Source organism: Ursus americanus, chromosome 29 (assembly GCF_024610735.1).
Source record: "Ursus americanus isolate L20-20 chromosome 29, mUrsAme1.1.p, whole genome shotgun sequence".
NCBI lineage: Eukaryota > Metazoa > Chordata > Mammalia > Carnivora > Ursidae > Ursus > Ursus americanus.
In genome coordinates, this window is record NC_142155.1 from 5736690 (window position 1) to 5763766 (window position 27077).

Consider the following 27077-nt stretch of genomic DNA (forward strand, 5'->3'; position numbering starts at 1 on the left):
GAAGCAGCCAAAGCGCTCCAGGGCTTCCTCGTGCGCGGCGCAAAGGATTCCGGGATGGGCTTGAGGTCCCAGAGTTTCTTGAGGGCGCGAGCTGTGAGTAGGATTTTGCCGTACCTTCTTTACAAGGTGTTGGCTGGGCACGTCGTTATAGTTTTTAGCGTGTTTACCTTACGGTTTTCAAAGTCTTAGTGAGTTTTCTCTGCGGCCTCCCTTTTAGAGAGCTCCGCCTTTCCACGCCCACCGCCCGCGTCTGACCCCCTGACTGGCATACCTCCGGGATCGCTCCGGAGAGGCCAGGCTGGCGAAGTGGGATTGCTTTATGTTTCTGTGAGGCCGGTCTGCGATTGTCCCGAGCCTTGTCTAGTTTGACTTTACCGTTCCTCTTGGATCACAGTTCTTTGAGGCTCCACAGCGCCGTGGTACGCGAGAGATTCCTGTTGGCATGAAGGGCTTTTTGCCAGTTTGTTCTTGGGAGTTTATATAATTTCTCGAGTTTCAGTTTCATTGTCTCTAAAGTCATATGGATAATATATTTCACATTTGCAGTATGGTTTTAAGTGCTTGCCGTATGCGAAGCAAAGAAAAAAGAATGGATAGCCAATAGTAATAATAGATCTAACATAATTTTCGGCTCTTGAATTTTCTCTAAAATCTCTAGAACGGTTCTGTCTTTTAATATGGACAGGAGAGACTCCACAGGTATCAAAGCACATTGAACATGAACATTGTTGGTCCAGTACAACTTAGATCTTATCTGTATCCCTTTCTTGAGAGAACACAAACTTCAACCCATTGATCCCCATTAAGGGGGGATTTCTTCTTAACACTAAGTATATAAAAGATATTTTTACATAGATAGTACCTCTTCTATCCCATGAGGAAAAAAAAAAAAACCTTTAAAAACAACTAATTAAAAAAAGAACCACCAATCACTTGAAAGGAGACTCGAAAAGCCAACTGACAATCGTCATGAAGTTTCTTCTCTATCATTTTTCTCTTATTTTTGATTAGAAAAAATTCAACTAAATCAGATGGTACCCCCTTCACTCTCTCCTTTGGTTCATATCTGGGTTAAAGTAATTTTGCATCTATTTTGATGTTTATTGTTACCTAAAACCTATTATGTGATACTATTTTAATTTAAAAACTTTTCCTCCCTAAGTTTTTTTATAATTTGAGACCCCCAAAATAATGTTTCTTGAATTTGATGGAAAATCCTTTTTCCTTAATGATAAATGTGGAGCACTATAATCTCCAAAATGAATTATTGAATGAATGAATGTCATTAGTACAAAGCAACAAGGGTTTTAAGTGCATATAAGTATTTAGGATATGATAAAAATAGATTTAAAATAAATGGGAAAATAAGTAAATGGTACAAGGATCATTGATTCGCTATATGAAAAAAGGATTGATCTGTATCTCACATCATACATTGAAAGTAAAATTCAGACGAGATTAAAAAGAATTGGAAGAAGATGAAGGTGCACATAGATATACTGGAAAACAGAAGAACTTTCTTTTTTTTAAATATCTACCTACTATCTATCTATCTATCTATCTATCATCTTTCTTTTTTTTTTTTTTTTTTTTAAAGATTTTATTTATTTATTCGACAGAGATAGAGACAGCCAGCGAGAGAGGGAACACAAGCAGGGGGAGTGGGAGAGGAAGAAGCAGGCTCATAGCGGAAGAGCCTGATGTGGGGCTCAATCCCGTAACGCCGGGATCACGCCCCGAGCCGAAGGCAGACGCCTAACCGCTGTGCCACCCAGGCGCCCCTATCTATCATCTTTCTATCATCCATCCATCCATCCATCCATCCATCCATCCATCATGTATCTATACCTACTTACCTATTATCTATATATCAATTATCCATCCATCTTATCTACCTATCAATTATCTATTATCTACCCATCCATTCTTTTATCTATCTATGATCTATCCATCCACCCATATCTATTTATCATCTATCATTCATCTATCATCTTTATCTGTCTAATTCTGTGTGGACTAGAAAAATGGAAGAACTTTCTAAGAACAGTTTCAAATTTGCAACCATAAGGAAAGGTTTGAAAAATTTTACTACACTAAAAAATTTCGGTATATAAAACAAAACAGAAAGGTGGGGGGGGCAAAATAAGTTGGGAGAAATATTTGTAACACTTATTTTGTATAAAAGGCTAATAATGTTTAGAGAGCTCTTACTGGAAGAAAATAAAAGAAAAATGGATAATGAACACAGGCAAACTGAATTAGTTAGCTAGGCCTGTTGTAACAACATACCACAGACTAGGTAGGTGGCTTAACAGAAATTTATTTTCTCACAGTTTTGAAGGCTAAAAGTCCAGGATCAAGATGTCCACAGTTTTAATGTCTCCTGAGGCCTCTCTCTTTAATTTGCAGATACCCTTCTCACTGTGTCTTTCCATGGCCTTCTTACGTTGGCAGGCATCCCTGGGGTTTCTTCCTCTTCTTGCAAGAGCACCAGTCCTAGTGATTGGAGCTCCATGCTTGTAACCTAATTTAACCTCAATTTCTTCTTTAAAGGCTCTTCTCTAAATACAGTCACACTGGGGGGATTAGTACTTCAACATATGAATGAGAAGGGGGAGACACATAATTCATATAACACAAACCAATAAAGCAGAAATACTATAGTCTGTATCATGAGGGAAAAATGAAAAATGTTTATTTTCACCAGTAGTTAAAGAAATGCAAATTTAACTATAGTGAACTAACTTTTTTTGGACCAATCATCTTGGCAAGTAATAAAGGCAATGGGAATAAAGATGGAATAGAAAAAAGAGTAATTCTGAAAGAAGAATGAAATTGTTCTTGGTGATAGAACTATACAGTAAATAAGAGAGAAGGATAAGCCAAAGATGACTGTGAGGTTTTCAGCCAGGATAACTGGGAGAATAAGTGAATAAAATGGAGTTTATTTGTTCAGCTTATAATGACCTGGTTCTCCCTCAGGGTGAAGGCAAAGCTTCTAGCAACCATTTTTAATAAGATGACTCTCTCCACAGTTTGTTTGGATCTGGAATAGGCACCTTATTCAAGCTGAGCCAGTTAGAGGTGTTTTTTGGCTTTGTTTATTTGGTTTGGTTTTTAGCATTGGAATTTATATTTACACTAAATTTAAAAAATTAAGTCTCTCAGATGGTGGGCCATGATATGCGTTCTTTTTTCTTTTATTTAAATTCAATTAGCCAACTTATAGTGCATCATTTGTTTCAGATGTAGTGTTTTTGGAGAAATGTCTCTTCATGTCTTCTGCCCATTTCTTGACTAGATTGTTTGTTTTTTGGATGTTGAGTTTGGTAAGTTCTTTATAGATCTTGGATGCTAGCCCTTAACCTATATGTCATTTGCAAATATCTTCTCCCATTCTGTCAGTTGTTTTTTGGTTTTGCTGACTGTTTCCTCTGCTGTGCAAAAGCTTCTTATCTTGATGAAGTCCTGATAGTCATTTTTGCCTTTGTTTCCCTTGGCTTTGGAGGTGTGTCTAGCAAAAAGTTGTTGCGGCCAAGGTCAAAGAGGTTGCTGCCTGTGTTCTCCTCTAGGATTTTGATGGGTTCCTGTCTCACATATAGGTCTTTCATCCATTTGGAGTTTGTCTTTGTGTACGGTGTGAGAAAATGGGCTGCAAGGGTGGTTCACCATTTGCAAATCAACATGATACATCACATTAATAAAAGAAAGGCAAGAACCATAAGATCCTCTCGATGCAGAAAAAGCACTTGACAAAATACAGGATCCTTTCTTGATTAAAACTCTCTACAGTGTAGGGATAAAGGGAACATACCTCAATATTATAAAAGCCATCTACAAAAAGCTCACAGTGAATATCATTCTCAAGGATGAAAACCTGAGCTTTTCCCCTAAGGTCGCCATGTCAGGAACATGACAGGGATGCCCACTCTCACCACTCCTAGCCTCTGCAGTCAGACAACAAAAAGAAATAAAAGGCATTCAGATTGGCAAAGAAGAAGTCAAACTCTCACTCTTTGCAGGTGACATGATACTTTATGTGGAAAACCCAAAAGAATCCGCCCCAAAATTGCTAGAACTCATACAGGAATTCAGCAATGTGTGAGGATATATAAAATCAATGCACAGAAATCAGTGGCATTTCTATACACTAACTGAGACAGAAGAAAAAGAAATTAAGAAATCAATCCCTTTTACAATTGCACCAAAAACCATAAAATACCTAGGAATAAGCCTAAGGATCTGTACTCTAGAAACTACAGAACACTTACGAAAGAAATTGAGGAAGACACAAAGAAATGGAAAAACATTACATGCTCATGAATTGGAAGAATAAACATTGTTAAAATGTCTATGATACCCAGAGCAATCAACACATTCAATTCAATCCCTATCAAAATACCATCAACATTTTTCACGGAGCTGGAACAAATAATCCTAAAATTTGTGTGGAACCAGAAAAGACCCCAAATAGCCAGAGGAATGTTAAAAAAGAAAACCAAAGCTGGTGGCATTACAGTGTCGGACTTCAGGCTATCTTACAAAGCTGTAATCATCAAGACAGTATGATACTGGCACAAAAACAGAAACATGGATCAATGGAACAGAATAGAGAACCCAGAAATGGACTCTCAACTCTATGGTCAAGTAATCGTCAACAAAACAGGAAAGAATATCCAATGGAAAAAAGACAGTCTCTTCAATAAATGGTGCTGGGAAAATTGGACTGCCACATGTAGAAGCATGACATGCAGTCTTACATACATATAAAACCTTGAGAGATATAAATTGACCATTTTCCACATACTATTTCTAGTAGAGAAGCAGAAAATGACAGTGTATAGAGAAAGGGAGAGAAAATGAGAGAGAAAGAGATGAAATCATACACTCAGAGAGAAATAGAGGAGGTGGAGAAGAGTTTAGATACAATTCCAATCTCTGTTTCTAGAATTTTCCTTAGGTCTGGTTTCATTCCTGCCCTGGAATTCTGTAAAATATTCCTGTATCCTTGACATAAAATCTACCCCACTTTTTTTTTTCAGAAGTAGATTTTGATGTTATCTTAAAGTTGAAAATATTTACTGATAGTAGTGGATAAGGGAGAAGAATTCAAAGTTGATTTGTATAGTTTTTAGCCTTTAGTAAGTTACTGAGCTCCACACAAAGTGGATCATTAGGTAAAATGTTGCTCTCCATTGTCATTCAAGGACACAGTGAGTAATGCTGTCATGCAGTTGTTTTCCGTTTCTGACTGGAACTTGCCTAATTGAGCCTGCCTATCCACAAATCTAAACATAAGGGCTGAGGCTTTTTCCTCCTCCTTTAACTATTCTTGTAAGAACCCGCAACATAACCACTGGTATGAGGTGACAGTGTATTCTAGCGCAACCTTGGTGTGTGGAATGGGGGTCTGGAATACCCCCTCATGAAGCATGCTTACGCTTTCTGGCGCTGCTCATAGTTGGCGTAGCAGATGTACTATTTTCACCTTTTGTTAGATTTCTGCCTGTATGATTTGGAGTGTCTAACAGGACCCAGCTTATGATGGCAGTTCCAAACATCTAAAAATCCAAAGTGTCAGAAGAGAATGGACCAATATATTCCAAATGCTAAGGGAAAAAAATCAATTAACTCAGAAGTGTGTGTTAAACTGTTCGTCAAGAATGAAGGAAAATAGAGATATTTTCAGACATAAAAAAACTTAAAGGAGTTTACTACCTATAGACTCTTAACTAAAATATCATAGAATATGCCTCTCTGTTATTACTAAGTCCAAAAGGAAAGCATGGCATGGAAGAAACAATAATAATTATAGAAATTGATAACATATGTCAAAAAAATTTAATTATTGGAAATGATTTCTTGTTTGTGTGTGGGTTGTTAAACAAAAATTGAAACTAAAAAAAATATTCTAGACAATTATAACAAGAGAGGAGGAGAGACATTCATGGCATCTGGTTAAAGCATCTGAAGGTCCTTGGCTTGTTCAAAAAGAGACCGGTGGATACTGAGTTATATTATACTTTGTTGTAATGCTAGGTAATTAATTACTTATGGAAAATATATAAGTAAATGAAGAGATCAGAGGAGGCAGAAAAGTAGAGGTAGGAGGAAGCTTAAGATAGCACAATGTTACAAACCACAGGATGTAAAAAGGGAAAGGTGATTAATAATGCCAAATGATACAGACAGGTAAAAAAAATTGAGGTATAGATATCTATTGAATATAATATTTAGAATATTATTAGTGACCTAAGAATTGATTCACTGGGAACTGGTTGACAAAGTGTTAAGGGATGAGTGAATGACTAGAAAAAGTAAAGACAGATAAGTATTCAATACTATCTGAAAGTTTTTTTTTCCTTTTTTCTTTCTTTCTTTCTCTTTCTCTTTCCTTTTTTCTTTTCTTTTCTTTTCTTTTCTTTTCTTTTCTTTTCTTTTCTTTTCTTTTCTTTTCTTTTCTTTTCTTTTCTTTCTTTTTCTAGTAGAAAAGTAATTGGATTCAGGCTTTCCAGAAATGAAGGTAATATATACTACCTTATCTTATAAATACCCTAGACACTGGAAATGGTTCTTCTCTTTTTCTCATTATTTCCAGGTTTGTTTTTTGCTTTCTTACAAGTTAAAGATGTTTAACTTCTGGTACCTTAAATAATACAGATAGAAACAGCATAGTGGGCACAGGATATGCTGTCTCCATGGGGACTTTTGACAGTCAGCTTTATTTACCTTTCCTCGGCTCATCTGACACAGACTTCCAGAGTCTAATAAGTATCTCTTCATCTTTAAAGTTACAAATCAGTACAGAAAAAGTGTTCTCAAGTACATCTCTACTCTCTGAGGGTAAAGTCTTAAAATAGTTATAAAACAAAGTTTATTTTTCTTAAAAGTAATTATTCCTGGCCTTAGTTTTCAGAGGAAATTTAAGTTCTTTGTGTAAAATAAAGACTTTAGAAATCCATTATTGAGTATTGAAATGAACATCTATCCTTATTTCAATGAAAGCATAGAAATAAGCCACTTAGCGGTATATAAAATGAAAAATAGAGTTTAGTTCAAAGACTTTGGATTTACCATAGTAAACACAATGTTTGAATAGTATGGTTACTTTAAAAATGACAGACAGTCACTCCCAGGGGAGAAATAATTTGTTGCAAGTTTGAAAGCAAATGCATTATTTAAGATGTCATTTTATACAAAGGAAATAATGCCTTTGATATTCAAAGCACTGAAAAAGAATTTAACATACTTTGCTAGAAACCAGAGATATATTTAATGGTTAAAAAAGGTAGGGTTTTAAGAAAAAAAGACATTACCTTGTTTTTTTCTTCCGTCACAGAAAGGAGATTAGATATTTGAGGCAACTTGGGTAGAATTCAAGGAAAAAGCATATACAAATCAGATGATATAAGGTAAAATTAATAAAGCTAAATATATACAGATTGTTAAATGATAATTGAGGCAAGTCATGCTTAACATAACTGCACTTTTGAAAAAACTATAGTCATGTACATTAAATCCCAGTACTTATTAATCTTATAAACATGACTGCATGTTAAAATTAGAATACATTGTTGGTGGGAATGTAAATTGGTACAGGCATTATGGAATTTCCTCAAAAAATTAAAAATAGAACTACCATTTGATACAGCAATCCCATTTCTCCACTGTCATTGCTCTACCCTACCACTTATCTACCACACTACAGAGAACCGAAGACTAATAATCTTGCTCTTAATGCAAATGACATGACTTCACAGTCACAAATTAGGAATAGAAGACAGGCTCAACTGTTTTATTTCCAGTATAAGAGAGATGGGCTTTAGATTAACTATTCAAAAGCAAAGCCATCATTTTTAGGAGATGTTTCAGCCTTTAACTTGCTGTTCCTATCAATTTATTTAGTAGTTGACTTACTAGGTGGCTTATAATACATTAACAGTTTGCAATGTTTTATTCTTGGAAGATTTAATAAGTAATTATATTTATTAAAATTAAATGTTCCATCTCAACATGGATCAACCTAGAGGGTATTATGCTAAATGACATAAGTCAGACAGAAAAAGACAAATACCTATTTCACTTATTTGTGGAACCTAAAAAACAAAACAAACAAAAAGCAGAAACAGACCTATAAATAGAGGATAAACTGATGATAGCCAGAGGGGAGGGGAGTAGGGGGTTGGGCGAAATGGGTGAAGGGGAGTGGGAGATACAGGCTTCCAGTTATGGAATGAATAAGTCACAGATACAAAAGGCACAGTGTAGGGAATATAGTCAATGGCATTGTAATACCATTGTATGGTGACAGATGGTAACTACACGTGCGGTGAATATACCACAGCGTTTAAACATGTCCAATCACTATGTTGTACACCTGAAACTAATGTTAACATTGTATACTTCCATGTAAAAAAAAGAAAAGAAAAGAAATGGATCTGAGACCTTAACAAAAATTATTCTATAGTTGTTAGAATATTTTTAAGGCCAAAGTGGGTATTAGGTGATACAATGCCTGATTGTAATGATTACAGCCTAGCTTTATATCAGAATTGTTTGCTTTTAAAAACTGGTATAAAATCTGTGTGTGTGTGTGTGTGTGTGTGTAAAGAGGCTAGAAAAACAAAGTTTTGAGAGAGGAATAGAGGGACAAGGTCCTGGTTCCAGGACCCTGAGATCACTACATGAGCCAAAGGCAGACACCTAACAACTAACTGAGCCACCAGGCACCCTGGGATTCATAATACTTAAAAAAAAATTTAACCTCTGTATTATATAGAAGCTTGAGTGAGTGGATGCAGACACATTTCTGGCACAGAACAAGGAATGAATGAATGATGGCTGTTTTGGTATTTATTGTCTCCACGCAGTGCCTGGTATGTTTACAAACTTATTCCTTTGAAATAACTGTGAAAACGTGCAGTTTCCAACCCAATAGTTTAGAAAACCCAGGTTCTCAGGCCATTTAAATGGATTAAGCCTTCAAGATCATTTTCATTTTTCTCTTAAAAGTGAGTTGAAATATCAAAGATCTTCCAAGTCAAGTCTCCTCTGAAAGCCTTTTTTGTTACCACACACACTGGTGAACATTGTTCAGTTGCATGGCAGGGGCATGGTGCAAAGGAGTTCCTTACTCTGATTGTACCTGTATTCATCCTGGTTAGGGAGTCCCCATAGGGAGTAAAATTCAGGTCCTTTGGCTGCCTAATTGTGATTTGAGGCTATAAGACTTGAAATTTTGCCACATCCTTCCCCTCCCCACTTTATGAGCTATTGGTAATTGGTTATGGAGTACGGAACTTCTCCCTGTAATTGCATGGCATAAACCAAGATTTCTACATTCTCTGTCATCCATAGGGGCAGCCCCTCAGTGATTTGGAAGTTTCAGCTCCGCAGTGATGAGGAAGCTTCACTCTATTGACTAGAATGTTAGACCAGTGATTTTCAAACTTCGGTGTGCATCAGAATCACCTGGAGGGCTTATTGAAACATGATTGTTTGTCCTTGTCCCCTGAATTTCTAATTCATTAGCTCTGGATGGGGCCTGAAAATTCGCTTTTCTAACAAGTTCCCAGGATATAATAATATTGCTGGTCTAGATACCTCAAAATATTCCTGTAACTGTTGATGCTAAAAAGTATTTAAAAATTTAAATTGTGACAAAATTTTAAATTGTGTACTCTCTTCATAAGGAATTTGCCACTCAAGAATCCTTTTATAGGGGCATCTGGGTGGCTCAGTCAGTTAAGCGCATCTGACTTGGGCTCAGGTCATGATCTCCGGGCCTGGGATCAAGCTCAGTGGGGAGTCTGCTTGTCCCTCTATTCCTCTCTTCTGCTCCCTCCACTCATGCTCTTTCTCTCTCTTTCTCTCAGATAGATAAATGAAATCTTTAAAAGTAAGAATCTTTTTATAAACCAATATCATATCAGATATGGCTGACACACAAAACCGTATAAAAGTTATTGATAGGGACTTAACACCGAATTTACTCGCAAACCAAAGCATTCATTTATATGCTGACTGCTTTTTATTTTGTAATTATAAAAGTTAAACAGAAGTGCATCTAGGTGAAGTACAAAGATAGGTAAAATTAGATTTAACAATTGGAAACCATTTTTTTTTAATTCAAAAAACTTCTATTTGTATTTTTTTCAACTTTATTGAAGAATGAGTGACAGTTGTATTTATTTAGGTTGTACAACATGATTTTTAAAAGGTATACAATGTGATGATTTACTATACATATACATTGTGAAATGATGACCACAAACAAGTTAATTAACACGTTTATTACCTCACATAGTTACCTGAAACAGGTTTTCAAGAAGTATAATGCAGTTTTACTCTGAGGAACATATGTTTAGAGAAATCAAAATAGATGATGACCTAATTTGAAAGGACAGCAATAACATTGCTGAAACTTACATTCTTTGCTGGACACTGATAATGAGACTTGTAAACATATTTACTCCTAAGGAGTCAGTGTGTTCAAGAGGTAGGTGAGGTGATACTAGTAACCAACAGGTATTGTTTATTATATGCCAGGCATTGTGCCACATGCTTCCCATACATTAGCTCTTTTAATCCTCACACAACTATATGAAATAGATAGTAATATCCTTTTTATGTTAAAGATGGGAAGACCAAAGCTCAGAAAGGTTAAGTGACGTGCCACAGTCATTTACATATGTAGGATCTGGATGAAGGTCTCACAAGTTTAAGCTTTTCGTCAGTATTGTATATAGATTTTAGTGCAGGGCAAAATTGAGAAGTCACAGATGTGAGCCCTCTCTATTGTCATCTTTTAAGAACCTTTGCTCCTTCAGAGAACTCACTCATACCCTTCAAGTACGTAGCTTTTTCCTGATTTCTACTCATTTATCTCTATCAAGGGAGTTCATGTTTCATTTGCATGTGAGAACACTCACTGTAATGTGTGAACTCTGGCCTTTTAATCTTGTCTTTGTTAATTAAAGTCTCTGTTTCCTATTGAAGAAATTTTAGGCACTAGGAAGCAGGAGACCTTTTTTCAAACAAATAAAAATTCTTATCTGAAATCATATTATTCCTGAGGTTAAGTCTATAAGCTGAGCTGCTTGTGTTGTATTAGGATTCTTTGGAGCCTGGGAGAGAAACTGGGATTCCTGGGCCTGTTTCATTTCCTCTTCTGACTCTGCTCTTCTTCTGGCTCAAGTTCTATGAACTTGGCCAAGTCACCCACCCTACTTAAATTTCAGATTCCTTCTGTGCCTTTAATCTACGCATGTTTAGCTTCCATACTTTGATACCTCTATAGCATGATCTCTATCAGCACAGTATTTAAAAATCAAAGGGGCCAGTGCTTCCAATCGTTGGACTTATTTTAAAAAGCAAAGAAACAGTGTTAAGAACTAGAGTTGCATTTCATGCATCTTATGCATGCCTCTAATTTACTTTAGAGCCTAACTTATGTTTACTTCTTATTATAGGGAGGTAGTTTTGGTAAGAACTATTCTGTTCTGGCTTTTGCTTTTTTCCTTACCAAGCGTTCTATGGGCACTACTCTTGAAATGCTTGATGTGACTCAAGTTGACAAGTGCTTATTTTCCCTGAGAAAACTGTGAAAGTTGAAGGTCACTAAAGTTCTCTAAATTGGCTGAAAAATAAGTCTTATTGGTAAATGGACTTAGGGTTTTCATATGACCTGAATTTGAATGATGCCTTAAAAAATTGTTTATGTAGTTGTTTTCAAGGCTTTTTACTTTGAGGTTGGTGGCAACACCCAAATAACAAGAGTTGTGTTATTCTGGAAACAACCCCCCCCCCCTTTTTTTCCTGCTGAGTTTCATTAACATAGACGAGAAGTACCAGGAGCCTGCTTGACTTTATTAGCTATTTATTCTCATGGCCCTGGAAGAATAAAGGCACCAGGGAGAATTTTTGCTTTAGTTTCTTTCAGTATTTCAGTAATCAGCCCCTCAGATAATTTTTTGGTGCCTTGGCTACTACAAATTGTCATCTTTGTATTCTGGGGTTATAAAAATTATCATATTTATGTTTTCTCTTTGGAGCTGACTCTTGGTTTGGAACATAGTTCTCTGTTTTGGATGCATTAAACCTGAAGAATATTGTTTATTTGATATCATCTATTGCTCTGCTTTTTAATCCTTTTTCTGTATTAGAATCATCTGGTGATTTAAAAAAAAAAGCATGGGCTCAATTTCTAAAGAGTCTGATTTAATTGATTCGGTACTTTAAAAAAGACTACCCAGGAAATTCAAATTTGCAGCCAGGTTGAGAGGCACTTATTGTCCAGATGTATTTTCTGCTTAGCTGCCCAGCCCTTTATTAGCTTTCCATCTCTGAATTTCAGTTCTCTGCCCCTTGGTACCCTGAACAGGATGGCATCAAAGCAGAATTTCCTCAGCCCAGTCCTCTAAGTTCAGCCCTCCAAATTAACTTTAGGAAGCTCAGATCAAATATGCAAAACAGAATTAGAGGAATGATTCAGGTTATTTAGTTAATAATCCTTTTAGCTCTAGGAAACCAGAGGAGCCTTATGTGGCTTTAGGCCTAATTTGGTTTAAATTGACTTGGTAATTGAACTTGATTTAACAGCGATTTGTATCGGTACTTTTACCTTAGGAAACCAGGCTGAAAATTGATCTGTTACATATATGTGTTCCTGTGTATGTCATTGTCTGAGCAAGAAGTGCTATATATCACTCTAGTTGGATTTTGTCCAGTTTTTATGTGGCCTATTGCTATTTGTGAAAGAATTATTTTATTTATATTCTTTTGTAACTTTGCTGATCAATTTTTACAGTTCTATATAATGAAGGAGAACGTGGTCATTGTTCAGAATCTACTCCTATATGTTCATTGTCATACTTATTTCTCTATACAAATGAAATTATTTGAAGATCTGGAAGGTGAGTAGGTGGGAAAATTGTTATTATTTTTCATTTACTCTTCTTTTTTTTTTTTAAATGATCAGTACAATGTGTTTTTTTCTTGATTACACTTTTTCTTCTGAATATTTTTACTTTGAAAGAGGAAGCTCCCACCTTCTCTGCCATCCGTAATTATTGCTAAAGAAGTTAAGAAACCATCCAGTGATTGAACAATTAAGATCTTAATAGTTATTACTTAGATGTTGAAGAACTGATTGAATCTATAAACATTCCTAGATTTCATATTAAGAACAATTAATATTCTATCAAAAATTATTGACACAGAATTTAGTTTGTGGAAGGGCTTTTTCCTTATTGAATAAAAGACCTAGAGAGACTTATGTATCTTTTCCAGTCTCCTTTTTCAGGCAACTGATTATTTGAACCATGTTATTTAGCATTTAAATTTCAATTTTTGATATTCTTTTATTATAAAAGCTAATGCACACTTAGACAATTCGGCAAGGTACAAATAAGGAAATGAAAACACCCATAACCCATCATGGTTGATCCTTTCTTAATAACGTTTGGAAACAAAAGTTAGTTCCTGACCTGATAGCTATTTCAGAGTTTATTATCTTGAAAGTTATAGATTCTTCCTTTTATGTGTCATTCCTATTCCAATTTTGATCTTTTTTTCCTGAGGCTAAAAACTTAATTTTCTCCTAAAACACTTTAAATACTTTGAAAGAAGAATACAGAGCACTCATGTACCTTCTATGTGAAATGAAGCAAATCCACTTAATATTTGCTCCTAATATTCCATTTACTGGACAAATGTTAACATCAATGGATTTTTCCAGTTTCTCTAAAACTCATTTAAATTTGTATTATTAGGATTGGACACAAGTCTGTGAATCAGCAGTATTCTGATTATTTGTGTCTTTTCCCTGACCCCACAGATCTTTCCAAATTCAGCTGAAAATTCATCCCCTTTAAGATTCTTTTCTTAGCTGATGCCCTCATCAGGTCTAATACATTTATCTTTGTGAAGATGTTTTGGTGACCCACAGGGTCAGGGAGTATGTCTTTGCAATTTTCAATTGTATGACCTCTGTCCTATATCCTTTAGCTCTCTAAAATTCAGTCTGTTTTATATTGATTTATTCTTGTAAATGACTCTGTGTCCTTTAGCCCTTTTGTTTTCTATGAATGACATGTAAGCTCATTTTAGGGTCATGGGAAGAAGGGGGGCAAGTCAACTTTCTGTTTTAGTATTTTTCCTTGTGTCGCTTCCCTAACTCCTAATGACCTAGTATGGGTTATATTTATAGTTATTCGTTAAAGTTGAAAGAGTCTTATAAAGATTGATTTGGAAAAGTCCCTTAGAGATTGCTCTAGTATGGATGGATCCCTGGGGATGATTTCTCCCATTTGTTGTGCTGCTTGCTTTTCTTTTTGTGCTTTTCCTTGTTTGCCAGCAGCTTCATCTTTCATAGAAATTATCTTCTGTGTGCTGTGTCACTTTGAGGAAGTTTTCTCGTTGCCAATTATAATATACTACAGGGTTAACCTGTTCTAGACCATTAGTTTCTGTCCTTGGGTGAGTTGTATGAGAATTCAGTCTCAACATCTGCATGCAATGCAGGCCAGGTGCTCTATTTCATACAGAAGACTAGTTTGGCCCAGGCCTGGGGTATACTGCCCATATTTGTGGGGGTCCTTACATTGATGGGAGGTATTCTCCTGGCCAGACCTCTCTTTCCAGGTTCAGTGCCAACTGTTACATATGCATTGGGTCTGGCATCTTTATTTCTGCCATTCCTGTTACCTCTGTGGAATCTGGACTTCAGCTCCCAAGCATTATTATTGGTTCTCTTTGCGTATAGCACTTGAACGTTTCTCTAACTTGCTTTAAGCTCAGCCAATGTATATATTCCCTAACATGTAACCTAGCATTAGTAAGCATTTGGAAAGAGAGGGATGCTTCCTCCTATAGCTTAACCTACCGTCTGGACAGAAAGTCTTAATTATACATCAGTGTTAATCTCATTCCTTGTGGCAGACATTGTTTCTTCCCACCATCCATTTGTCCCTTGAATCTTGCTAATTTTGTTCACAGTGATCTATGCTAAACTAAATACTCTTTTCCCCAGCTTTCTTTGTGGCTAGAAATGGGCAAATGACATAGTTCTGGCCATGAGATTAATAACAATAATATGGGGATGGATGCATCTGGTGCTTTCTTTTTTTTTCCACTTTGTTCTAGGCTTGACATTGATTTATTGTCTGGAACAATAACAACCATTTTATGACCATGAAATAACAAGCATGAGGACAAAGGTCAATGTCCTAAGGATGGGGAATGGAAAGCTGGAAAGAACCTTAGTAATTGATGACACTTTTGAGAAATAGAATCAAAGGCAACATATTCCTTCTTGTGAAGATGAACTTTTATTTGTTTAAGCCATGGTTAATTGATATTGTGGTTTTTTGTTTTTGTTTGTTATTGTCGTTTTAGTTATTTGTGGATGAGTACATTCTTGATATATTTCTCTAATAGTTGGGATGCTGGTATTAAATAGTCAAATAGTAGTGGAGAGACTCCTACTGACAGCTTTCCACACTGTATTGTATTATGGTCTTTTGAATAGTAATTGACTAATCACATGTATTAAAAAAGAATTGTTAGAATTTATAGAAAAATAAATACAAATTTGCCTACATGTTTATGTTATTAAAATTGGCACATTAAATGAAAATTCTGGGGGTGCCTGGGTTGCTCAGTTGGTTAAGCATTTGCCGTTGGCTCAGGTCATGGTTTCAGGGTCCTGGGGCATCAGGCTCCCTGCTCAGCGGGGAGTCGGCTTCTACTTCTCCCTCTGCCCCCTTCCCCCCTACTCTTGCTCTCTCTCTCTTTCATAAATAAAATCTTAAAAAAGAATAAATTAAAATTCTATTTAAAATTATGACTTGTGATTTCAGGATAAATTTTTGTAAGAAATATTGTTGAATTTTGTTGCTTTAAAAAATAGAACTGTGAAAATCAAACAAGAAACAAAACGACAAAATGAATAGAACTATGCTTTGTTTCTGTTTTATTGTTAAATATTTTAATCTCCAGCTTTTGTATTTCATTATGATAAACTATATATAAGAAATAGTGTAAGTGTGATCAGAATAGGAAGTTTAAGAAATTAATAGGAAAGGAATTATTAATAATTGCTCAATGACCAAACTTTAATAAGTCCTATTGCAAATAGATAGGGGATAGAACAATAGGTATTTAATTTTTATGTGAGAAATGTGGGTTGTTCTACAATTTCCAGAAAGTTCTCTTGCTTTTCCTTAATGTATATTCCTCCTTTTGTATTGTGCAATGACAAGACATTACATGAGATGGCAGTAGGAGATTATAAATGTTCCCTCTCAGAGTGACACGATCCGACAAATCAGCCAGCCAAGTATAATAAACACGATTATATAATAGCTATTTTGGATTGCTAGATTTCTCACATATATTATTTTCCTTGACTAGTCCCCTTTTTAATGGAAAGAAGAAAGCTTCTAATTTTGATTTCACATACATTTTTAAAGGAATCACACACAATATTATATTTCAGTTCATTTTTCTCTCTCTAAAAACTAAAATTTTGCTTAATTTTGTGTAGCTATGGCTTAAAAGAGTATATCAAGATTTCTTAGAATACTTTAGCATCTTAAAAAATATAAATTTTTTATTACCCACCGCAATCTTCATTAAAAGGGTATATTTCTAAGAATTAACCATTTCCTTATTGTTTTTTTTTCCCCCAAAGATTATTGGACTGTACTATTTTTTAGAATATATTGTTATTGTAAATCTTAGAAAATTAATCTGAGGTGAACTAGGTTTTCTAGGATGTGGTTAGATATGAGAGATTGTCAATAAGCTTTATGTCCTTTGTTGCTTCCAAAAGGAATGAACATATTGCTTTGTACCTCTGCATTGAGAAGCCCACACATGAAGATGACATAATGACTGTGTCTTGATAAAGAGTGAAAAAAAAATTGGAGGGGAATTTTCTAATATTAAGTTTATACTTATCTTTTCTGAAGTAACTTCTGTATTCTTTAACATTAGTCCATAAGTACCAGGAGACCATCTAAACATTCAAATGTGGACAGTTATGCACATCTGTCAGCTAAGTTGGGAATGGAGACATCAAATATATTTGTACAGAATCTTTATATGGATTTGTTCTTATCCCCAGAGAACTGAGATCCATAATCCAATGAATAAGTTACCATGGGAGAAACACCTTATTGATGACCAATATGACCTTATTCAATTATTACTTTTTACTTTAAGGAAACTGCATTTTAGTTTGCCCATAGTACCTTTCTAGAATTCTAAGGAGCATGACATTTATTCTAAAAACATAAACACTAAAAATTTGGGATTTGGTGTTTTTTTTTTTTAATTAATTTTCTTGGGGTAAGGGGGCATAGCTTTTGTTTTATGACTTCATGTATCTCAAACCCAATATTATGTTGATCCAAAAATTCAGTGAAATATATATAAATTTATAGGCATATTATAAACTAAAAATATTTTAATATAATTGGAAAAACTTTTAATAGACTTTATTTTTCTTGGAGTAGTTTTAGTTTCACAGCAAAATTGAGCAGAAAGTACAGAGTTTCTATCACTCCCTGTCCTAAAACACACAGCCTCCCCCACTATCAGTATCCCGTACCACAGTAGTATATTCGTTAGAATTGATGAACCTGTATTGACTCATTGCAGTCACCCAAAGTCCATAGTTTACATCAGGGTTCACTCTTGGTGATGTGTGGCTTTTGTTCTTCTTCTATGGATTTTGACAAAAGTATAACATATTATAACATGTATCCATCATATATCCATTATAGATCATACAGAGTAGTTTCACTGTCCTAAAAATCATCTATGCTCTATTCATCCTACCCTCCTTCCCAACCTCTGGCAACCCCTGATCTTTTCACTGTCTTCATAGTTTTGCCTTTTCCAGAATGTTATATAGTTGGAATTATACAGTATGTAGCCCTCCCAGATTGGCTTCTCTCACTTAGTAATATGCATTTAAGTTTTCTCCATGTCTTTTCGTGGCTTGATAGCTCATTTCTTTTTAGCAATGAATAATATTTCATTGTCTTGATGTACCACAGTTTGTTTTTCCATTCACCTGTTGAAGGACATCTTGGTTGCTTTCAAGTTTGGACAATTATAAATAAAGCTGCTGTAAACATCCATGTGCAGGTTTTCATATAGACATAAGTTTTTAACTCTTTCGGGTAAATACCAAGGAGTGTGATTGCTAGATCATATAGTAAGAGTATGTTTAATTTTTAAAAAATTACCAAACTGTCTTTCAAAAAGGCTGTACAATTTTACATTCTTACCACCAGTGAATAAACAGAGTCCCTGTTGCTTGGCATCCTCGAGAGAATTTTGTTTTGTCAGTGTTCTGTTTTTTTACCATTCTAATAGGTATGTTGTGGTCAACCTGAACTTTGATACTCGCAAATTGCTAGATCTTAGAACATGTCAAGAAGTTAGTATTACAAGCCATAATTTAAGGTGAAATTGTAGGGTATGATTGCTATTATTTTTTAAAAAGATTTTATTTATTTATTTGAGAGAGAGAGACAGCCAGCGAGAGAGGGAACACGAGCAGGGGGAGTGGGAGAGGTAGAAGCAGGCTCCCAGAGGAAGAGCCTGACGTGGGGCTCGATCCCAGAACTCCGGGATCACGCCCTGAGCCGAAGGCAGATGCTTAACGACTGAGCCACCCAGGTGCCCCTATGGTTGCTATTATTATTTTAAATTTGAATTATGACATTTTATGTTTATTTCTTTCTGATCACTTACACCTTATTAGTAACCAATTAAAAATATAATACAGAGTTTACTTTTACTCTTATCCATTACATGTTGTTTATTACTTCAAGTGTATATTTTTTATCTTTTATTTTCCTAATCATTTAATGTTTCTTTAGTATTTCATAGTGTTACAACAAAAATTTATTTTTAATTTAATAGTATTATGTTAATATTTTCCTAGATTCTGTTAAAGAGTTAGCAATAAAATATTCTTGATAAGAGTTTTTTTAAATTTTATTTTATTTTTTATTTTATTTTATTTTTTTAAAGATTTTATTTATTTATTCGACAGAGATAGAGACAGCCAGCGAGAGAGGGAACACAAGCAGGGGGAGTGGGAGAGGAAGAAGCAGGCTCATAGCGGAGGAGCCTGATGTGGGGCCCGATCCCGTAAGGCCAGGATCACGCCCTGAGCCGAAGGCAGACGCTTAACCGCTGTGCCACCCAGGCGCCCCTAAATTTTATTTTTTAAAAGAAATTGCATTATTTCTACTTCTGGTCCTAGCTCCATAGTTTTTATATTCAGACCCCTGTTTTTTATATTCAGCATACCCACTATATACTAATCCTTACCCACACAGCCTCAGTGAGCAACATGGTTCCACTCACAGTTCCCCAACAAGCTTCCACAATGACTTTCCTTCGGTATCATCTATAGTTTTTATCTGGGCCTCTTTTCATAATGAGGGAATCTATCATCTGCTGCCCGTTACTTTAGGATCTTAAACTGTTTCCCCAAATTCTGAAGTAACTCTCTGATATATAGACAGCTATCTGTAGGACTCAGTGTCTTAGTTAAGATAGTAAATAGTAGTTGGTAAACACTGGGCAGCTCTGGAGTTCCTATTCAGTTCTGACTAGTGACTAGAACCTTTTAGCAAGGTTCACAGTTGATGTAAAAACTGTCATTGTGAGGTGGCAGTGTAGTGGGATTATGTGTGTGCCTTCCCAGGAAGTTGTCCCATCTACTAATTGTTCAATTGAGAGAATTCTCATAGACACAAAAACTTCTTTCCTACTTTGGCATACCTTCTTTCCTGGGCCACAGAGACATCGTTGTCATGAAGTTCAGTCTCAGGGAAGGTGAATGACCCCTCATCTCAGCCCTGATACCCTTCCTTTTGTATAAAGTTGGCCAAAAAATAATGAGAACAAAAATATCGAAGCTGAGACCTGATGGAAACTGTAAAAAACACATGTAACTCCATACGTCAGTGGGGACCCAGGGGAAAAAAGAGAGGAAGAAGACAATTATGTTTTACTCTACAATGTAGAGAAAGAAATATAATATGAATCAAATTATTTAAAGAAAGAGTCTATGATCTTATAAAGCTGTCTTCAGTGTAATCGTTGCTGTTGTATATGGGGAGAGATGATCTTAGAAGTTTTCTGGCTATTAGAAGTTCTAATGATGATGACAGATGGCTAAAAGTTTTTTAGCAACTGAAATCCAGTTCTCATTATGCTAATAATCTAATCTACCTTACAAGGTAGGGTATTTCCATTTTATAGAGGAGGAAACTGAGATTCAGAAGGTAAGTAACATGTCCAGGATCACGTACATGCAGGGTCCAATGGAGGACCTGAAATCTGAATCATTCCTGCTACTCTAGGAATCAGATTTTGCTCAAAGAATGTTAGGGAACACATCAGGTCCTGAGTGAGTTAACATTTTTAATATCTTCAGTGTTTGTTGAAAGTTATTCCTCTGTCTTTTTTGTTTTCTTCTTCTAAGGATGAATGAGTAATGTGGCCAAAGGAGCAGAAGTGATTTTTCTAGGCATCTGACTGGCCATGTAATGTCCTTTGGGATAAATTCAGAAGTATGTTCCTTAAAAAGTGAGTTACTAATCTAAATCTATTATATGCTCTAGAGTGATTCTGGAGTCCTTTTGTGGGGTCAAGATAGGACATTCAAACTCAAAGTTAATGATAGGTCTTTCTAACTATAAATAAATACAATCATTTTCCAGACATTAAAAATAGTATGAATGAGCTCTAGTTATCTCTACTTAAAAAACTTTCTGACACTCACCAGCTCTGTGACCTAGGGCAAATGACTTAATGACTCTAACCTTCAGTTTTCTGGTCTAATAATAGCATGGGGATTGGATAAATTAATCCAAGTAAAAGCACTCAGTGTGGTCCCTACCACGGAGTAAGTAAATATTAACTCAGATTATTATATTATTCCAAGATAAAGCCAAAATGGCCTACTTTCAGAGAACACAACCAGAGGTATATTTCATAGGTGCATATTTAAAAAGTAGCTTTTAGGGCACACCTTGAACTTCAAACAATGACAAGAGTACCAAAATAAGAATGGGGATATCCAGTTTAAAATGTGTTAGTGTAGGTGCTGGAGCTAATGTGAAAGCACTTGGTCTTTTGTGCTCTCTATAATAGATAATACTGTTGCAAAATGGCAGCACTTCAGTGAGAGAACAATTTCATACAAAATCAAATGAGCTGTATGGTGGACTTGGGCATTAGGTTTAGTATTAAATAGTAAACTGGCCCATGATCAGTTGGCATTTTAATCCCACAGGTGCTCTAGGCCCTTCAACATCAAAGTCCAGTTACATTCCCATTATTGTTGATACAGAATGTTCAGACTCATGGGGTTCCTGCCTTGTCAGTCAGAAAGTGCTAAAGGAACAGCATGATCTTCATGCTGAGCTCAGTATGAGTAAATCACTGATACTCAACCGTTTCAGCAAACTAATTATGCTTTCATTTTTCTAGTCTTAAAAAGAACAGTTTCTCAAAAAAAAAAAGAGAACAATTTCTCATACAACTGTGAAAAATCTAAAAATCAGTTTTTCAAGGTTTGAAACTCAAGATCAGCCAATGCTATCAACCTTGAAAATATGTGAAATGATGAATTTGGCATTTCTACAGTTTGCCTGGGAAGTGGGTAATATTAGGATGCCCTGTCTGAAAAGGGCAGTGATAGTTTGTGGTTTTGAGAAATGGCACATTGGGTGATAAATGCCAAGTCCTCGATATGGATCTTGATGTGTGGAAAGTTCTTTAGGCTTTTGGTACTGTGAAGATTTGGGGATACCTCTGCTTCCTTAATTTCCTACTAAGGAAATTTCAATTTTCCTATGAGAGGGAACCAAGTTAGCAGTAACTTTGGTAACCATTTTATTGGGATCACAGGAGCCCTTTCTGGGGACATTGGTCCTTAGAAGATAGTTTCTGGTTACTTTGTTATTCTTACCCCCCGTGGGGTCATTACTTTGAGTTTTACCAAAGGAAAAGCCAGTGTAATCAATAGACTTTAATTAAATTCAACTGTCATATTTGGGTACCTGGCCTTGGAGGACGAGGTGTTTCAGGCACAGATAGAAGCCTAAAGAAAAAATTTGGAGATTTGAAAGAACATTCTGTATTTGGGCAATGGCAAATTAGGTTCTGGAGCCTTGGAGGGAGGCCAGAAAAGAGGAAAGATACTTTTTAATCTCTAGAATAAAAGTGTCTGTCAAGCAGAAGTCACTTCCAACCCAAAGGCCTTCTAGGCAGTGTGCACTTTTGCTGTTCTTTTTTCTTCACAGTTTCTTATCAGTTCTTTGCAGTTGGTAACTGAATTACAGTGGTTAGCTCTGCCTTTGAGTGACAGCCTTGGCATGGCTGGAGCCATGTAAATCACGTCCACACTTGCCTTCCTGTTCCTATATCTTTCTTTTCTTTTCTTTTTTTAAATTTAAAGATTTATCTTTATTTATTTTGGGGGAGGGGGTGTGGTAGAGGGGGAAGGTGAGAGTCTTAAGCAGACTCCATGCAGAGTATGGAGCCTGATGTGGGGCTTGATCTCACCACCCTGAAATCACAACCTGAGCTGAAACCAAGAATCGGATGCTTAACCAACTGTGCCACCCGGGTGCCCCTATATCTTTCTTTTACTCTCTTATCTGAGACTCTCTTGACTGAATCCCACTTTTCTTTTTTTTTTTTTTTAAGATTTTATTTATTTGAGAGAGAGAGAGAGATCACAAGCCAGGGGGGAGGGTTAGAGGGAGAAGGAGACTCCTCGCAGGGCAGGGAGCCCGATGTGGGGCTCAATCCCAGGACCCTGGGATCATGACCTGAGCCAAAGGCAGAGGCTTAACCAACTGAACCACCCAGGTGCCGCTGAATCCCACTTTTGTTCCTCAGATGGTTTGATTTCTTCTGGCTTGGCTCCTAATGCCGTTCTCTTTGTTCACTAATTTTTAATTGGATGGAATCTTTATCCCTGGCTTTCAGTCTTGTCTGGACGAGATTCTGTCCCTACTCTACCTGTACCCCCCACAGTGTTCTAGCCATATTCTTTCAGGCAGAACTAACTCCTCACATAGCTTGCTATTGACTTCAACTCCCTGTATCCTGCCTTGCAGTATAATTTCTCCCTTTCCCTTTCCATCTCTTTTTTTCAAGATTGCTTTGGCTACTTGATGTCTTATGTGGTTCCATACAAATCTTAGGGTTGGTTTTCTATTTCTGTGAAAATGCCTTTGGAATTTTGATAGAATTGTATTGAATTTGTAGTTTTGGGTAGTATGGACATATTAACAATATTAATTCTTACAGTCTTGTTAACCTCATGGTTTGTGCTAGTATGTGTGGTTTGGCCCAACACACTAAATCATCCTGGTAGCCATCTACAATGATACCTAGATCCTCTAAAAAGCCCTCTCTCAGCCTCCCAGTTTCAGCCAGTAATGCTCAAAATGTCATTTTTATGCTCCCTTATGAACAGTTGCCTCATTGCATTGCAATCATTTGCATACACAGCCACAACTGGGCTCTTGAGGCAGTAGTCACACACATCCTGGCCATCATTGGCCATCAGTAACCATTAATTATTTGAATTGTCATATATGCTGATTTTTATTATCTGAGAAGGCTCCTGCATATCTTCCATGATCAGTTTTTGCTGCTCAGGGAATATGAATCAATATAAACATTAGTATAAGGTATATTTGATAGAGTGAATCTGTTGGGAATCCTAGACACAGTATATGTTAGCCATATGTAATTGGTATCTAACTTTTTTTTATAATAATTTTTTTATTATATTATGTTAGTCACCATACAGTACATCCCTGGTTTTTGATGTAAAGTTCCATGATTCATTAGTTGCGTATAACACCCAGTGCATCATGCAATATGTACTCTCCTTACTACCCATCACCAACCTATCCCATTCTGCCACCCCCCTCCCCTCTGAAGCCCTCAGTTTGTTTCTCATAGTCCATAGTCTCTCATGCTTCATTCCCCCTTCTGATTATCCCCCCTTTCTTTATCCCTTTCTTCTCCTACTGATCTTCCTACTTCTTATGTTCCATAGATGAGTGAAACCATATGATAATTGTCTTTCTCTGCTTGACTTATTTCACTTAGCATTATCTCCTCCAGTGCTGTCCATGTTGCAGCAAATGTTGAGAAACCATTCTTTTTGATAGCTGAGTAATATTCCATTGACTATATGGACCACATCTTCTTAATCCAGTCATCTGTTGAAGGGCATCTCGGCTCCTTCCACAATTTAGCTATTGTGGACAATGCTGCTATGAACATTGGGGTGCATATGGCCCTTCTCCTTACTACGTCTGTACCTTTGGGGTAAATGCCCAGGAATGCAATTGTTGGATCATAGGGTAGCTCTATTTTTAACTTTTTAAGGGACCTCCACACTGTTTTCCAGAGTGGCTGTACCAACTTGCATTCCCACCAACAATGTAGGAGGGATCCCCTTTTTCCACATCCTCTCCAACAATTGTTGTTTCTTGCTTTGTCAATTTTTGCCATTCTAACTGGCGTAAGGTGGTATCTCAATGTGGTTTTGATTTGAATTTCCCTGATGGCTAGTGATTTTGAACATTTTTTCATGTGTCTGTTAGCCATTTGTATGTCTTCATTGGAAAAGTGTCTGTTCATATCTTCTGCCCATTTTATGATTTGTTTATTTGTTTGTTGTGTATTGAGTTTTAGAAGTTCTTTGTAGATCTTGGATACCAGTCTTTTATCTGTAGTGTCATTTGCAAATATCTTCTCCCATTCCATGGGCTGCCTCTTAGTTTTTTTGACTGTTTCCTCGGCAGTGCAGAAGCTTTTTATCTTGATGAAGTCCCACAAGTTCATTTTTTCTTTTGTTTCTCTTGCCTTTGAAGATGTGTCATGAAAAAGGTTGCTGTGGCCAATGTCATAGAGGTTGCTGCCTATGCTCGCCTCTAGGATTTTGATGGATTCCTGTCTCACATCGAGGTCTTTCATCCATTTGGAGTTTATCTTTGTGTATGGTGTGAGAGAGTAGCCAAGTTTCATCCTTTTGCATGTAGCTGTCCAATTTTCCCAGCACCATTTATTGAAGAGACTGTCTTTTTTCCACTGGATGTTTTTTCCTGCTTTATCAAAGATTAGTTGCCCAAAGAGCCGAGGGTCCTTTTCTGGGTTCTCTGTTCTGTTCCATTGGTCTATGTGTCTGTTTTTGTGCCAGTACCATGGTGTCTTTGTGATTACAGCTTTGTAGTACAGCTTGAAATCCGGCATTGTATGCCTCCGGCTTTGTTTTTCCTTTTCAACAATTCCTTGGCGATTCTTGGCCTTTTCTGGTTCCATACAAATTTAAGGGCTGTTTGTTCCAGTTCTTTGAAAATGTCATTGGTATTTTGATTGGGATGGCATTGAAAGTGTAGATTGCTCTGGGTAGCATAGACATTTTAACTATGTTAATTCTTCCGATCCATGAGCATGGAATATTTTTCCATCTTTTTGTGTCTTCTTCAATGTCTTTCAAGAGTGATTTGTAGTTTCTAGAATATAGATCCTTTATGTCTCTGATTAAGTTAATTCCGAGATAACGTATGATTTTTGGTGCTATTGTAAATGGAATGGATTCTCTAATTTCTCCTTCTTCAGTCTCATTGTGCGTGTGTAGAAATGCAGCTGATTTCTGAGCACTGATTTTGTATCCCGCCACGTTACTGAATTGCTCTATAACTTTTAGTAGTTTGGGGGTGGAGTCTTTTGGTTTTTCCGTACAGAGTATCACGTCATCTGCGAAGAGACAGTTTGACTTCTTCTTTGCCGATTTGAATACTTTTTATCCCTTTTTGTTGTCTGATTGCTGTTGCAAGGACTTCTAGTACTACGTTGAATGATAGTGGCGAGAGTGGGCATCCTTGTCGTGTCCCTGATCTTAAGGGAAAGGCTTCCAGCTTTTCCGCACTGAGAATGATATTTGCTGTAGGCTTTTCATAGATGGTTTTTATGAGATTGAGGAATGTACCCTCTATCCCTACACTCTGAAGGGTTTTAATCAGGAGAGGGTGGTGTATTTTGTCTAATGCTTTTTCTGCATCTATTGAGAGGATCATATGATTCTTGACTTTTTTCTTGTTGATATAATCTATCACACTGATAGATTTGCGAATGTTGAACTACCCTTGCATCCCAGGGATGAATCCCACTTGGTCATGATGGATAATCCTTTTAATGTACTGTTGGATCCTCTTAGCTAGGATCTTGTTGAGAATTTTGGCGTCCATATTCATCAGGAATATCGGTCTGTAATTCTCCTTTTTGATGGGGTCTTTGCCTGGTTTGGGGATCAAGGTAATATTGGCCTCATAGAATGAGTTTGGTAGATTTCCTTCTGTTTCTATTTTTTGAAATAGCTTTAGGAGAATAGGTATTATTTCTTCTTTGAATGTTTGGTAGAATTCCCCGGGGAATCCATCAGGCCCTGGAGTTTTGTTTTTTGGAAGGTTTTAATCACTGCTTCAATCTTTTCATAATTAATTGGTCTGTTTAAAAAATCAAATTCTTCCTGTTTCAGTCTTGGTAGTTTATAGGTTTCCAGGAAGGCCTCCATCTCTTCCAGATTGCTTAATTTATTGGCATAAAGCTGTTGATAAAAGTTTCTAATGATCCTTCCTATTTCATTGGTATTGGTTGTGACCTCTCCCTTTTCATTCATAATTTTATTAATTTGGGTCCTTTCACTATTCTTTTGGATAAGTCTTGCCAGTGGCTTATCTATTTTATTTACTCTTTCAAAGAACCAGCTTCTAGTTCTGTTGATCTGCTCTACTGTGCTCCTGGTTTCTAATTCATTGATCTCTGCTCTAATCTTGATCAACTGCTTTCTCGTGCATGGATTAGGCCTGTTCTTCTGTTGCTGTTCCAGCTTCTTGAGGTGAGAATATAAAAACTGCATTTTAGATTTTTCTATTCTTTTGAGTGAGGCTTGGATGGCTATGTATTTTCCCCTTAGGACTGCCTTTGCAGTGTCCTACAGATTTTGGACC

General features: G+C 36.4%; 1 long non-coding RNA gene across 5 annotated transcripts in view; it reads left to right on the plus strand.

The window, feature by feature from the left end:
- The first annotated feature begins 2 nt into the window (after positions 1-2).
- Positions 3-27077, plus strand: part of LOC123796523 (uncharacterized) — a 580540-nt gene continuing 553465 nt past the window's right edge. For 4 of the 5 annotated variants that reach the window (XR_015722242.1, XR_015722241.1, XR_015722243.1 and 1 more), the window contains exon 1: positions 3-93. This is a non-coding gene — a long non-coding RNA (uncharacterized LOC123796523). The remainder of the gene's footprint in view (positions 94-27077) is intronic. The other variant, XR_015722240.1, reaches the window with a different exon arrangement.